This window comes from Thermobia domestica, chromosome 7 (genome assembly GCF_964235325.1).
Source record: "Thermobia domestica chromosome 7, izTheDome1.hap1.1, whole genome shotgun sequence".
Classification (NCBI taxonomy): domain Eukaryota; kingdom Metazoa; phylum Arthropoda; class Insecta; order Zygentoma; family Lepismatidae; genus Thermobia; species Thermobia domestica.
This window is the reverse complement of record NC_137460.1, coordinates 219,877,324-219,890,542: the sequence shown is the minus strand read 5'-3', so window position 1 is coordinate 219,890,542 and position 13,219 is coordinate 219,877,324. Positions and strand designations below refer to the sequence as shown.

At 44.3% G+C, this 13,219-nt stretch overlaps 1 pseudogene; it reads left to right on the top strand.

The window, feature by feature from the left end:
- The first annotated feature begins 12,231 nt into the window (after positions 1-12,231).
- On the top strand, positions 12,232-12,798 carry LOC145689555 (macro domain-containing protein CT2219 pseudogene; annotated as a pseudogene).
- The last annotated feature ends 421 nt before the right edge of the window (positions 12,799-13,219 follow it).

Below are 13,219 nucleotides of genomic sequence, written 5' to 3'. Positions count from 1 at the left end.
AACTTGTCTCGGTGGTCAAGCGTGTTTAGTAGTGCTCTTGAAATTCTGGCATCGGAGGGCGGAAGTTCGAATCTGCCTCCTGGAAGTTTCTTTATATATATATATATATGGAAACATCTCTCTAAATATAAAGTTCTGTTTTGAAGTGCCTGGAAAACACAAAATCACATGAACTATCACGTTTGAAAGCCCAGTTCCACTTATTCACCCTGTCATCATTTATACACGAAGACGCTAAAATGAGGAGCGTTAACACTGTTACAATGGGAACAGATTTCTGATTTGAATACCAACCTTAAATCACACGTCCAAAATGAAAATTATTCATGCTCACTATTGTAATATACAAGTGTAAATGTAGTTACAACGTAAAAAAGTTATTGAAATTCATAATCCGGATTTTATAAAGCGATTTGAACGCTTGAAGCGACTTAATAACCATCTTACTTAATGTATCGTCTACTTTTTCCTTCTATTGATGGTATAAAAATAATGTTAAGTTGATTTTAACATCCCTTTTAGCAGCGAGGCAATATGAGACGTTTCCCTACTGATTAGCGTGGAATCCGAACCACATAAACTCACACCAGTAATCGAACCGGCTCTCTTACGTCAAAGGTGCGTACGCTAACCGTTTAGCTACGAAAGAACTCGGTATGAAACTAAAATAAACACATTACCCTATATTACTTCACCGACAGATTTTGTTTTATGATCAGTTAAAATAGCATTTCTGGACACGGTAGCGAAAAATGTGTTTGCTTTCTCAAGCACTGTATGAAAAATACAAACAATAAACACAGTAAAAGCGAAACAAGGAAAAGGATTCAAAGTAAAGTGCTTTGCATCTCTCGAATAAATCACTCAATCTTTTATAAGCGCATATTACGCGCATTTCCAGTAGAACTATTAAAACGTGCTGGCTTTATTACTTGGCTGTGTGCTCTAGTGGCTAGTATGTACGTCTGTGATGCGCAGGGTCCCGGGTTCGATTCCCGGTGGGAGAACTTTTGGAATTTGAAATGTTCGATATGTCTGTCTGTGTCCCTATCATTCAAGGTTACTTTAAGATGTGTATAAACGAGTAGAAAGTATACACAAACTACTGATAAGGGAAAAGTAGACTTTGGGAAGTGAACTTCAGGGCTGCCTTTCGCAACGTAACTGGAGAAGAAAATAAGTGGGATCAGCGAGGCGCCTGAAATTACAGTAATGATGATTGATGGTTCCGTTTCCAGTCCGGTTTTATTTCAATATAAGGATATTTTATTTTTTCTAAATTGTACGTTATATTTTGAACATTTGAACTAGTTATAAAAACATCAGATTGATTGATTGATTGATTGATTGCTTAGGGAGGCAATGGGGACGTCAGCAGCAAAGCTATATGTCCCCGTCACGATGAACACGGTTGCTCTGAACTAAAAGATGGGAAGAAAAAGGCTAAAAAAAATAGGACCAACAAAACTGCTGCTAAATAAGAAAGAACAAGGTAAATAGAATAAAAAAATAGAAAATAAAAAAATAAATTAATCAAAATATATAACAATAACAATATATATAACAATAACAATATATATAACAATAACAATATATATAAACACAATAAAAGCTAACAGAAATTAAAAATTCAGCAGCAATAAAACAGTGGCAACCCACTAAAACAGCTCAGAGAACGTGAGCAACCCCTGAAGCATTAACAAACTCAAGTACCCGGCGAATCGTAACATTTGAATCCCCCAAAGCACGGATAAGAACAGAAGGCAATCTGAAACGATCTCTAAGAGCTGAGTATTCAGGACATTTAACAAGAATGTGCTGAATACTCAGTGGGACTATACACACCTCACAATACGGACGGTTCAGCCTCCGCAGCAAGTAGCCATACGCCAAATGTGAGTGTCCGATACGCAAACGCGCCAGGAGCACTTCATCTCGACGACGATGGGACGAGGACGTACGCCACTCTCCTAGGAGAGGCTTGACTGCGTGAAATTTTTCAATGGCTTGGTCCCATTCTGCTTGCCAGTGAGAGCGGATCAAGATATAAAACTACCAATGAAGATCGGAGGAAGGAAGGCTATGCTCCAGTTCAACCCCGGCCAAAGCGGTGTTCTTGGCAGCTGTGTCAGCAAGTTCGTTTCCCTGGATGCCGACACGATCCGGCACCCAGCAGGCAACGACAACACAGTCCTGTTCTTGTAATTGATGGCATCTCACAAGAATGTCCTGCACGAGAGAGTTCCTACTGAAGATATTCTGCAGACTCAGAGCCATACTCTGAGAATCGGTGCCAACAAGCACACCACGTAACGAAAGCGTGAGAGCGTGCACAAAGCAAGCTTAAGAGCAGTCAAATCTGCAGTGAACACGAAACACTGGCGATGCAAATGGAATTCTGAGCTGCCCTCGGCAGTGGCAAATGCACAGCCTACAGAATCCCTATCCTTAGAACCGTCCGTTAAGAACACATTAAAATCGGGGTACTGATCCAACAGTGCGGCAAACTCTTGCTGGTACACCTGGGAACTAGTCTGCTGTTTCGAATACATAGACAGACGTAAATCATGGCGAGGTACACGAAGTAGCCATGGTGGAATAGCACAAAAGTGAACCAACGAAAGAGATGGCCACATGAAATCGTCGCCAAGGAAGGTCTCACACGCACAGAGGTACCAAGGACGAGTAGAGCGAGGACGTGCAGCATAGCGCTCGTATATCCGACCACCGCGGAGACATGGTCGACATGGGTGGTCTGGAATACAACGCACATGCGCAGAATAATTAAGAAGTAGTCTGCTGCGACGATATGCTAACTAAGGTTCATTGGCCTCAGCATACAGGCTAGCAACGGGACTAGTTCGGTAGGCGCCTATAGCAATACGGATACCCAGGTGATGCACTGTGTCAAGTTGTCGTAACAGAGAAGCACGAGCAGATCCATAGGCGATACAGCCATAGTCTAACTTGGACCGGATTAGACTACGGTACAAACGAAGCAGAACAGTACGATCAGCACCCCATGTGCGGTGGGAAAGGACACGAAGGAGATTCAGAGCTCGAAGACAAGAGTATTTAAGATTCCGTATATGTGGTGCCCACGACAAGCGACGGTCAAAGACCAGACCCAAAAAACGGACTGTATCAACGAATGACAAACGGGTGCCATCGAGGTACAAGTCCGGGTCAACAATGCAGGTACGCTGCCGGCAAAAGTGAACACATTGGGATTTCTCGGTGGAAAAGCGAAATCCAGTCTCATTCGACCAGCGAACAAGACGATTGAGAGTCAGTTGAAGCTGTCGAGTAATGCCGCGAAGGTGGCGGGAGCGACAGAAAATGAGAAGATCGTCGACATAAAGCAGACCAGACACAGAAGGCTGGATCTGCGAAAGAACGCTGTTGACTGCGACAGCAAACAACGTGACACTAAGAACACTGCCTTGTGGAACACCATTTTCTTGTACAAAGCGCTCTGAAAGACTAGAGCCCACACGCACTCTAAAATGTCGCTCGTGAAGAAAATTAGAAATAAAGTGGGCCATATGCCCACGAAGACCCCAGTCATATAATTGTTTTAGGATTCCGTAACGCCATGTGGTGTCATACGCCTTCTCTAAGTCGAAAAAGATAGCTACAAGATGTTCGCCGTGGAGAAAGGCGTCTTGAATTTCACCCTCAAGATAAGCGAGATTGTCTGTAGTTGAGTTGAAACGACGAAATCCACTTTGAAAAGTGCTCAAAAGGGAATGTGATTCCAAATACCACACCAGGCGCTTGTTGACCATGCGCTCAAACAACTTACAGACGCAGCTCGTAAGAGCAATGGGTCTGTAGCTCGTAGAGCTAGTTGCGACTTTGGCTGGCTTCAAGATAGGAAGAACGAGTGCCTCACGCCAACCTGGTGGAAAAAACTCCTCGACCCAGAGGCGATTATACAGTTGGAAGAGAGCAACCTGTGTGTCGCGGGGGAGGTTGCGCAACATTTCGTAGTGTACACAATCAAGCCCTGGAGCAGTATTGGAGTATTCACGAAGAGCAGAATCGAACTCAACGAGCGTGAAAGTAGCGTTATAGTCCTCACTGTTGGCGGTACGGAAATTTAACAAGTTTCGCTCCAGCTGAGGACATGAACGAGCAAAGGCTGGTTGGCAGTGATCTGATGATGATTAGGGGGTTTAATGGGGACGTCAGCATCAAGGCTATATGTCCCCGTCACGATTTACATGGTTGCTCTGGACTAAAACATGTAAAGAAAAAGATTAAAATACTAGAGTGCAATAAACGAAAGTGCTGCTAAATAAAAACAAAATGAAAAAGAAAATAAAAGAATAAATAGTCTAAAACACGTAACAAAAACAATATATAGAAAACAATAAAAGATAACAGAAATTAAAAGTTTAGCAGCAATAAAAATCGACAACACATTAAGAACGCTCAGAGAACGTGAGCAACCCCACAAGCTTTAACAAAGTCCTGTACCCGGCTAACTATATCATGTGAATCCTCCAAAGCGCGGGTAAGAACAGAAGTCAATACGAAACGTTCTCTGAGAGCTGAATATTCAGGACATTCACCAAGAATGTGCTGAATACTCAGCGGGATTATACACTCCTCACAGTAGGGACGGTTCAATCTTTGCAGCAAGTAGCCATGCGTCAGATGAGAGTGTCCGATACGCAAACGCGCCAGGAGCACTTCATCTCGGCGACGAGCGGACGACGACGTACGCCACTCACCTAGGAGTGGTTTGACTGCATGCAGTTTATTCTCAATGGCCTGGTCCCAATCGGCTTGCCAGTGAGAGCGCATCAAGATGTGAAAATAGGAACTAAGATCGGAGCAAGGAAGGCTATGCTCCAGTGCAACCCCGGCCAAGGCGGCGTTCTTGCCGGCTGTATCAGCAAGTGCGTTTCCCCGGATGCCGACATGACCCGGCACCCAGCAGACGACGACACAACCCTGTTGCTGCAATTGATGGCATCTCAGAAGAATGTCCTGCACGAGAGAGTGCATACTAAAGGCATTCTGTATACTCAGAACCACGCTCTGAGAATCGGTGCAAATAAGCACACGACGTAATGAAAGCGTGAGAGCATGGTCCAAGGCAAGCTTAAGTGCAGTCAATTTGCAGGGAACACGGAACACAGGCGATGCAAATTGAATTCTGAGCTGCCCTCGTCGGTGACAAAGGCACAGCCTACAGAATCCCCATCGTTAGAACCGTCCGTATAGAACACACTAAAATCGGGGTACTGATCTAACAGTGCGGCAAACTCTTGCTGGTACACCTGGGAACTAGTTTGCTGTTTCGAATGCAGAGACAAACGTAAATCATGCCGAGGTAGACGGAGCAGCCATGGTGGAATAGCACAAAAGCGAACCAACGAAAGAGAGGGCCACACAAAATTGTCGGCAAGAATGCTCTCGCACGCACGGATGTACCATGGACGTGTAGAGCGAGGACGTACAGCATAGCGCTCGTATATCCGACCACCACGGAGACATGGTCTACACGGGTGATCTGGAACACAACGCACATGCGCAGAATAATTAAGGAGTAGTCTAATGCGACGATATACTAACGAAGGTTCATTGGCTTCAGCATACAGGCTGGTGACGGGACTTGTTCGGTAGGCGCCAGTAGCAAGACGAATACCCAGGTGATGCACTGTGTCAAGTTGTCGTAACAGAGAAGCACGAGCAGAACCATAGACAATACAGCCATAGTCTAACTTGGACCGAATTAGACTACGGTACAAACGAAGTAGAACAGTACGATCAGCACCCCACGTGCGGTGGGAAAGGACACGAAGGAGATTCAGAGCTCGAAGACAAGAATATTTAAGATTCCGTACATGTGGTGCCCACGACAAGCGACGGTCAAACACCAGACCCAAGAAACCGACTGTATCAACGAATGACAAACGGGTGCCATCGAGGTACAAGTCCGGGTCAACAACGCACGTTAGCTGCCGGCAGAAATGAACACATTGGGATTTCTCGGTGGAAAAGCGAAATCCAGTCTCATTCGACCAGCGAACGAGACGATTCAGAGTCAGTTGAAGCTGTCGAGTAATGCCGCGAAGGTGGCGGGAGCGACAGAAAATTACAAGATCGTCAACATAAAGCAGACCAGACACAGGAGCCTGGATCTGCGAAAGAACGCTGTTGACGGCGACAGCAAACAACGTGACACTAAGAACACTGCCTTGTGGAACACCATTTTCTTGTACAAAGCACTCTGAGAGAGTAGAGCCCACACGCACTCTAAAGTGTCGCTCGTGAAGAAAATTCGAAAGAAAGTGGGCCATATGCCCACGAAGACCCCAGTCGTATAATTGTTTTAGGATTCCGTAACGCCATGTGGTGTCATACGCCTTCTCTAAGTCGAAAAATATAGCAACAAGATGTTCGCTGTCGAGAAAGGCGTCTTGAATTTCACCCTCAAGATAAGCAAGATTGTCGGTAGTGGAGCGGAAACGACGAAATCCACTTTGAAATTTGCTCAAAACGGAATGCAATTCCAAATACCACACCAGGCGCTTGTTGACCATTCGCTCTAGTAGCTTACAGACAGAGCTCGTGAGAGCAATGGGTCTGTAGCTCGAGGGGCTAGTTGCGGCTTTCCCTGGTTTTAAGATGGGAAGAACCAGGGCCTCACACCAAACAGGTGGAAAAAACTCCTCAACCCAGAGGCGATTATACAGCTGCAATAATGCAAGCTGAGAATCGCGGGAGAGGTTGCGCAACATATCATAGGAAACACGGTCAAGCCCGGGAGCAGTATTGGACGATTCGCGGGGAGCAGAATCGAACTCAACGAGCGTGAAAGGAGCGTTATTGTCCTCACTGTTGGCGGTACGGAAATTTAACGAGTTTCGCTCCAGCTGAGGACGTGAACGAGCAAAGGCTGGTGGGTAGTGATCCGACTCAGATATAGTGGCAAAATGGTGGCCCAAGATATTGGCGATGTCTGAGGGATTGGTCTGTAGAACACCATTCACCGTTAAGGTTGGGACAAGAAGTAAAGAAGCGGATCCGTTTAGGGAGCGAACCCGACGCCACACAGTTGACATAGGTGTGCGACTACTGATGGACGAAACGTAATTCTTCCAGCTTTGGCGCTTCGAGAGCTTTACCAGACGTCGAGCACGAGCACGTAGAATGCGGAACTGCTGAAAATTGTCTTCTGTGGGAAAATGATTAAAAGTGGCAAGAGCGCGCCGACGAGCCTGGATAGCCTCACGGAGTTCCGCAGACCACCATGGAACACGCCGGCGGGAAACGTCGCCACCGTATTCTGGAATGGAACCATGAGCAGCATCAAGAACAGTCTGCTCAAAAGCCTCAGCCACAACAGCTACAGGGAGGTCATCACGACAATGAAACTCACTGAGCTCACGGAATTTACGTCAGTCAGCACGCTTCAGATTGAAGCGGCGGAGAGGAAAAGGAGGAGTAACAGGGAGACCTTCAACAAACAACGGGAAGTGATCACTGCTACAAAGATCAGGATGCACTCTCCAGGTCAATGAGGTCAAGAGACCAGCACTGCACAGGGAGAGGTCGATACAAGAATATGTGCCATGGGCAGTGGAGAAATGAGTAGGACTACCATCGTTAAGGATAAGCAAGCCACTCTCCTCAAGAAATTCGCTGACCTCGCGGCCACGACCGTCAGTACGGGCAGAACCCCACAGACGGTGATAGGCATTAAAGTCTCCTACAAGACTGACGGCTCAAGTTGATGGAAGAGCTGAAGCAGATCGGCGGTTGTAAAGGCTTCTGAGTGAGGAACGTACAATGAGCAAACTGTAAGCGGGCGAGAAAAGTGTACTCGCACCGCAACGGCCTGCAGTCGGGATACAATGTGAATTTGCTGAGAAGACACAGAATCGGAGACACAGACTGCCACGCCGCCAGCAACGTGGGCAGCGTCTGGCTTATCACATCGATACATAGTATACCCAGAAAGAAGAAAGGACTGGGTATGCTTAAAATGGGTTTCTTGCAAGCAGAGAAGTACAGGCGGGTGGTCAGAGAGCAGTTGGGTCAATTCCTTGCGGTGAACACAGAAGCCATTGAGGTTCCACTGAAGAAGCGCCATACTGGAAAGGATTAACGTTTGAGGCGAACTTTCCCACGGGGTCCAATAACAGCCCACTCGGAATCCATAAGTTCGTCCTCCACCATGTCAGATTTCAGAGAAGCGGCAGGAGGCTTACGAACTGGAGTAGATTTTGTTCTCTTGGGAGTGAGAACAGTCTCGTTCAACCGGCGATTATGTTGGCTAAGTTTCAGTCCGGCGATATAAGGTGATCGGCGCTGGGCTGGAGTAGGCCGAAGAGCACCACTAACAGAGACAGGTGGGGTTCTGGGAAGTTCGCTTGTCGTTGCAACCGGGGTCTTCGTGTCACAACTATTCTCGTGGACCGAGTCTGTCTGGGTGGAAACGTCGGAAGTCTGGGTAGTTACAGATTTTCGGGAACTAGCTGCAACAGTAGCGAAGGGAACAGAAAGCGAAGAAGGGACGTTTTCTTTCAGACGACGCTTAGCATCAGCAGCAGAAATCTTCTCAACAACCATGAGTTCCCGAATACGCTTCTCGCGCTGAAAGGCTGGACAGTCCCGACACCATGCCGAATGCTCACCCCTGCAGTTGACACAAAAGGGCTTGGCCGCTTTGCAGGGTTCCGCACCATGACTACCCTCGCCACAAATCGCACAAAGAGCAGCACTTGCATAACACGAGGTGCTGGTGTGCCCAAAATGTTGACATTTAAAGCAGCGCAAGGGACTAGGGATATAGGGCCGAACATTCAAACGATAGTATCCAGCCTTGACGTACTCCGGAAGCGTGGGCAAACAAAGTAAGAATCAGGGACTGGGTGGCGACAAGTTCACCTAACTTCTTACTTTTGATTCGAGCTACGTCGATAACGTGTTGGTCCGCTAACTCCGACTTAATTTCCTCTTCGGTTGCATTGAGGAGATCCCAACACGATATTACCCCTTTAGAAGCGTTCAGTATACGATGTGGTTCGACTGACACGTTCACTGGTCCAATAGAGGTTAACTTAAGTAGCTTCGCCGTTTGCTTCTCGTCTGTCGTTTCCACCAATAAAGTGCCATTACGCAACTTCTTCATATCTTTAACCTGTCCGGCATGGTAAGTGATAACTTTATGAATAACAAAAAGGGACAAGCCCTTAATAGCACTCGGACGGTTTGCATCAGAATTGGTACTATCAACATCTTTATCTTTTAATACAAGATACCGGACAACAGGTGTTGCGATACTTGTCTTTTCCACTATCTCAGGTTCAGTTGGTTTGGGCTTCTTCCTTGAGGGAGAGCCCGGATCAGAGTTTAAAGTGTTTTTACCCATAAAGTTGTGAAATTTAATGAACATTTTTCAAAAGAAAAAAGGGTGTGAGGTCACACCGGGGCGTTAATAGGGGAACTAACGCTACCCCCTGGCCATCCCTTCAGCACGCCCAACACCTTAGGATCAGCGTGGGGCCGACGCGGTCAAGGGGAATGGAAGTGCAAAAACCATTCCCGTCGACAAAAACTCGTGGCCCCGGAAAAAGAAGAGAAACAAAACAAAAGAACCTGGCAAACAAAAAGATAGACCCCCACCAGCCCAGGAAGAACAAAACAAAACTAATGCTGCGGATTTTTTAGTATTTTTAATATTTTTGTTTTTTATAGGATTTTTTTAGTTTTTCATTTTTTTGTTTTTTATCTATATTTTTAAAGACTCAACACTCCGGACAACACATACACTGGACGCAGACAACAGTAGGCCGGGTGGGTGCACGTCCACTAGACCTGCCTCTTCCCGACTCCCACCAACCACCCGCGAGTCCGGTAGCGGTATTAGCGGCTGAGAGGGCGAGCAATGATATGAAGATGAGGGATGATAGATGAATGAATGATGAAGCCGCCCTCTCAGCTCCACCCCCTCCCCGACGATGACGGTCCGCTACTTGGAGGGGGCTATACAAAGCAATTAACGCAATTGTCTTTGCAAGCAGAAAATAAGAGAACAGATGATCAACGTTCGTTTTCGAGAGGTAATACTAATAACAACAATAGTAATAACAATTATGGAGGTAATTATAATAGACGGGGCAATGGCCAACGGTTTCAGCAAAATCGTTCCCGTGGTGGTCAGAACAACAATGCAGGGAATAGGACAAAGTAGAAGAGTTCTATTATTTGTCATATATGTGAAAAAAAACATATTGCCACCCACTGTAGAAGTAATTTAAACTCATCAACAGAGTTGGTGGGCCATCAGCTCTTCAATGTCTTAAAGTCCATATTCAGATTGATCGTGCGCTTCCTCATGTCAATGTTACTATCAATGGGAAGAAGAGTCCTTTATTACTGGATTCTGGATCTCAGGTGTCTTGTATTGGTCAGGCCATGGTCCCGCGTTTTGCTAAAGTTCAAGCAACGCATAGTTTTTTGAAAGACGTGACAGGGAATACTTTGTCTGCTAACAAGATAGCTTTGGTTTGATTCAAGCTTGGATCTCAAGTTTTTTGTCATCCTTTTCGAGTTATTTCAGCGTATTCTCACCCACCTCTATTGGGGCAGGATTTTTTATTAGCACATAAGGCAAATTTAAATTTACATGATTTATATTTTTAGGTTGCGCGGTTTGGTAGGATTCCTAAATTTACTCTGCTCACGGACAGTACAGTTTATTTTGTGTATAACGAATTTGCAACGCTCGTATCTCTGTGTATAAGGTTTTTTCGTCTGTTTGGTTGCCCTCACGTTCGCGAACATGTGTTAAAGTGAAGAAATGTTCTAATTTATTGGGAAATAGAGATTATTTGGTACCTAATAAGTTCGTAGTGGGTGCTGTACATGTTTTATTAAGAGACTGCAGTTGACAGCGTAAATTCACATATATGGGTTTCGAATCCTACTGACAAGCAATTTTTGCTGTGGAAGAATAAAGTTTTAGGGCATGCTGTTCTGAATAGGGAGGAACATTTTTGTAGTAATGTTTTGGGTAGTTTACATTCAGGATTCACAAAAACATATAATTTGTTGTTAAATTCGATAAATTTTCCATACATGAAAAAGTTCGTCATCGAGCGATGTGAAAACTGCCAGGTGTGCCAACGCTTCATGAAGGCACCGGGTTCGCCTCCAGGTATTTTACAAACTATGCTTAGCGTGCCTCCTTTCTTTTGTATTGGTGTTGATGTTGCTGGGAGATATTCTGATGCCAATATTCTGCGGCACAAATATTTAGCAATCGCAATAGACTACAATACTCGTTATGTAGTAAGGGCTACGTTGGGTGAACAGACAGCCGCTGCTTTGGCAGATTTTTTTGTACAATCATGTAATTTTACGCTTTGGTCTGTTCAAAGAAGTGATTTTAGATAGATCTATGTCGTTTACTAGTTCTTTGTTTCAAGAACTATGTAATATTTTAGATATTAGAATTAACTTTGTTAATCCTTACTTTCACCAGACCAATGGTCTTGTCGAGACTTCTGTCCGCTATATTGAAACACTATTGAAGAGGAAAGTGGATCCTAACAATCATGGTAGTTGGGTGGATTACGTGCCAGCCGTCACTTTTGCCTATAATATTATTGTGAACCATTCCACGTCATTTAGCCCATTTAAACTGTTACACGGGGTAGATCCTTATTTAGAACATCAGGTTATCATTAATGGACCGTGTATACACAGTGTGAATCAAGAGCGTCTAGCTACTCTTGTTGATATTAGAGAACAGGCTCAGGTTAAACTTTTTAATCGATTTCGTACTGCAGAGAGGTCTTACAATAAACATCGTAGATCCGTACAGTTCACGGAAGGACAGCGTATATGGATCTTTGACCCTTCAAGACGGAGAGGTAACGCCAAAACATTTTCGGGATTGTTTTTGGACCTGCTGTTATTGTACGAAAAGATTATGAAAATGCTTATTTTGTGAAGTACAAAACTTCAAAGGGAAGAGAAAAAATTGAGTCGATTGCCATCACTAGACTTAAACCGTATTACCCAGATGTAATCCCAGAACCGATGACAGGCGATGGAGAAGAAGAAATACATGACATGTAAGTGATAAATGTTGCCAAAGATTGTTCTGAACATAATGAAGAGTTTAACCAGTTAACTTTCACCACCGGACTGAGTGATCCGGTGGAAATTCAGCGAGTTGTGGGTGTGTTGGAGCTTCCAACTTTAATGAATTTGTCTCAGAAATTCGCATACAAGAAGCCATTATATAGTTATAATGAGAACATTAACAAGAAAGCGAGTACATATTGTAGTAATATTGCAGATCTGAAGTGTGACATCGTGGTTAATGCAGTGAATGAGACCCTTACTCCCTTGTCTGGAGTCGACGGAGCAATTCACAGAGGGGCTGGGAAGGAACTAGCTGAAGTTTGTACAAAGCTAGGTTCGTTAAAACCTGGTGAAGCTAAGATCTCTTCGGCTTTTAATTTACCAGCGGAATATGTGTTATTTACTTGCGCGCCAAGACATAAGAGAATTTTACGCCTATGTTACACTAATTGTCTGCAACGCGCTTTGGAGAATAATTGTCGGACGATAGCGTTCCCTAATGTGGAAACTGGGAAATTCAATTTTGATAAGTTTCAGGCATTGAAGATTGCTTTATCCACGATTCGAAATGTTCTCGAAGCTAATTTGCAAGATTTCGATCGCATTGTGCTGTGTCTTTTTGATAAAGAGAACCGGAAATTATATGAAAATAATATGTTTGCTTATTTCCCAGTGCGGATTTAAGAAAAAAAGAGTGGTTAGTAGTGCATATATGAAGGTTAGTAGAGCACTTACAACTACTCTTACCTACATGTGATACTTATGAATTAAAAGTAAAGATAAAAAAAACAAAGAAAGAAATTCACTTGTTACGGGGTTGTGTTACTGCACTGTATCACGCACTCACTCTCACTGATCACTAGTCTTCGGTTATGTAGATCCTGGACGACGGGTTTCCCTTTCACTTACCTGCAAAGGAAAAGAGAAACTTAACTTGGATATTTATTGTACTTTGATTTGACGTAAGTTTATTTTCTATTCAGATCATAAGCTTAAAAAAATACTGATAATGTCATTTTTATACTAGCTGGTCTAGTACTTATTTTAATTTTGCAATTTTCAATATGACTAATTTACTCGAGTATAATTTCGTAGATCATGATTT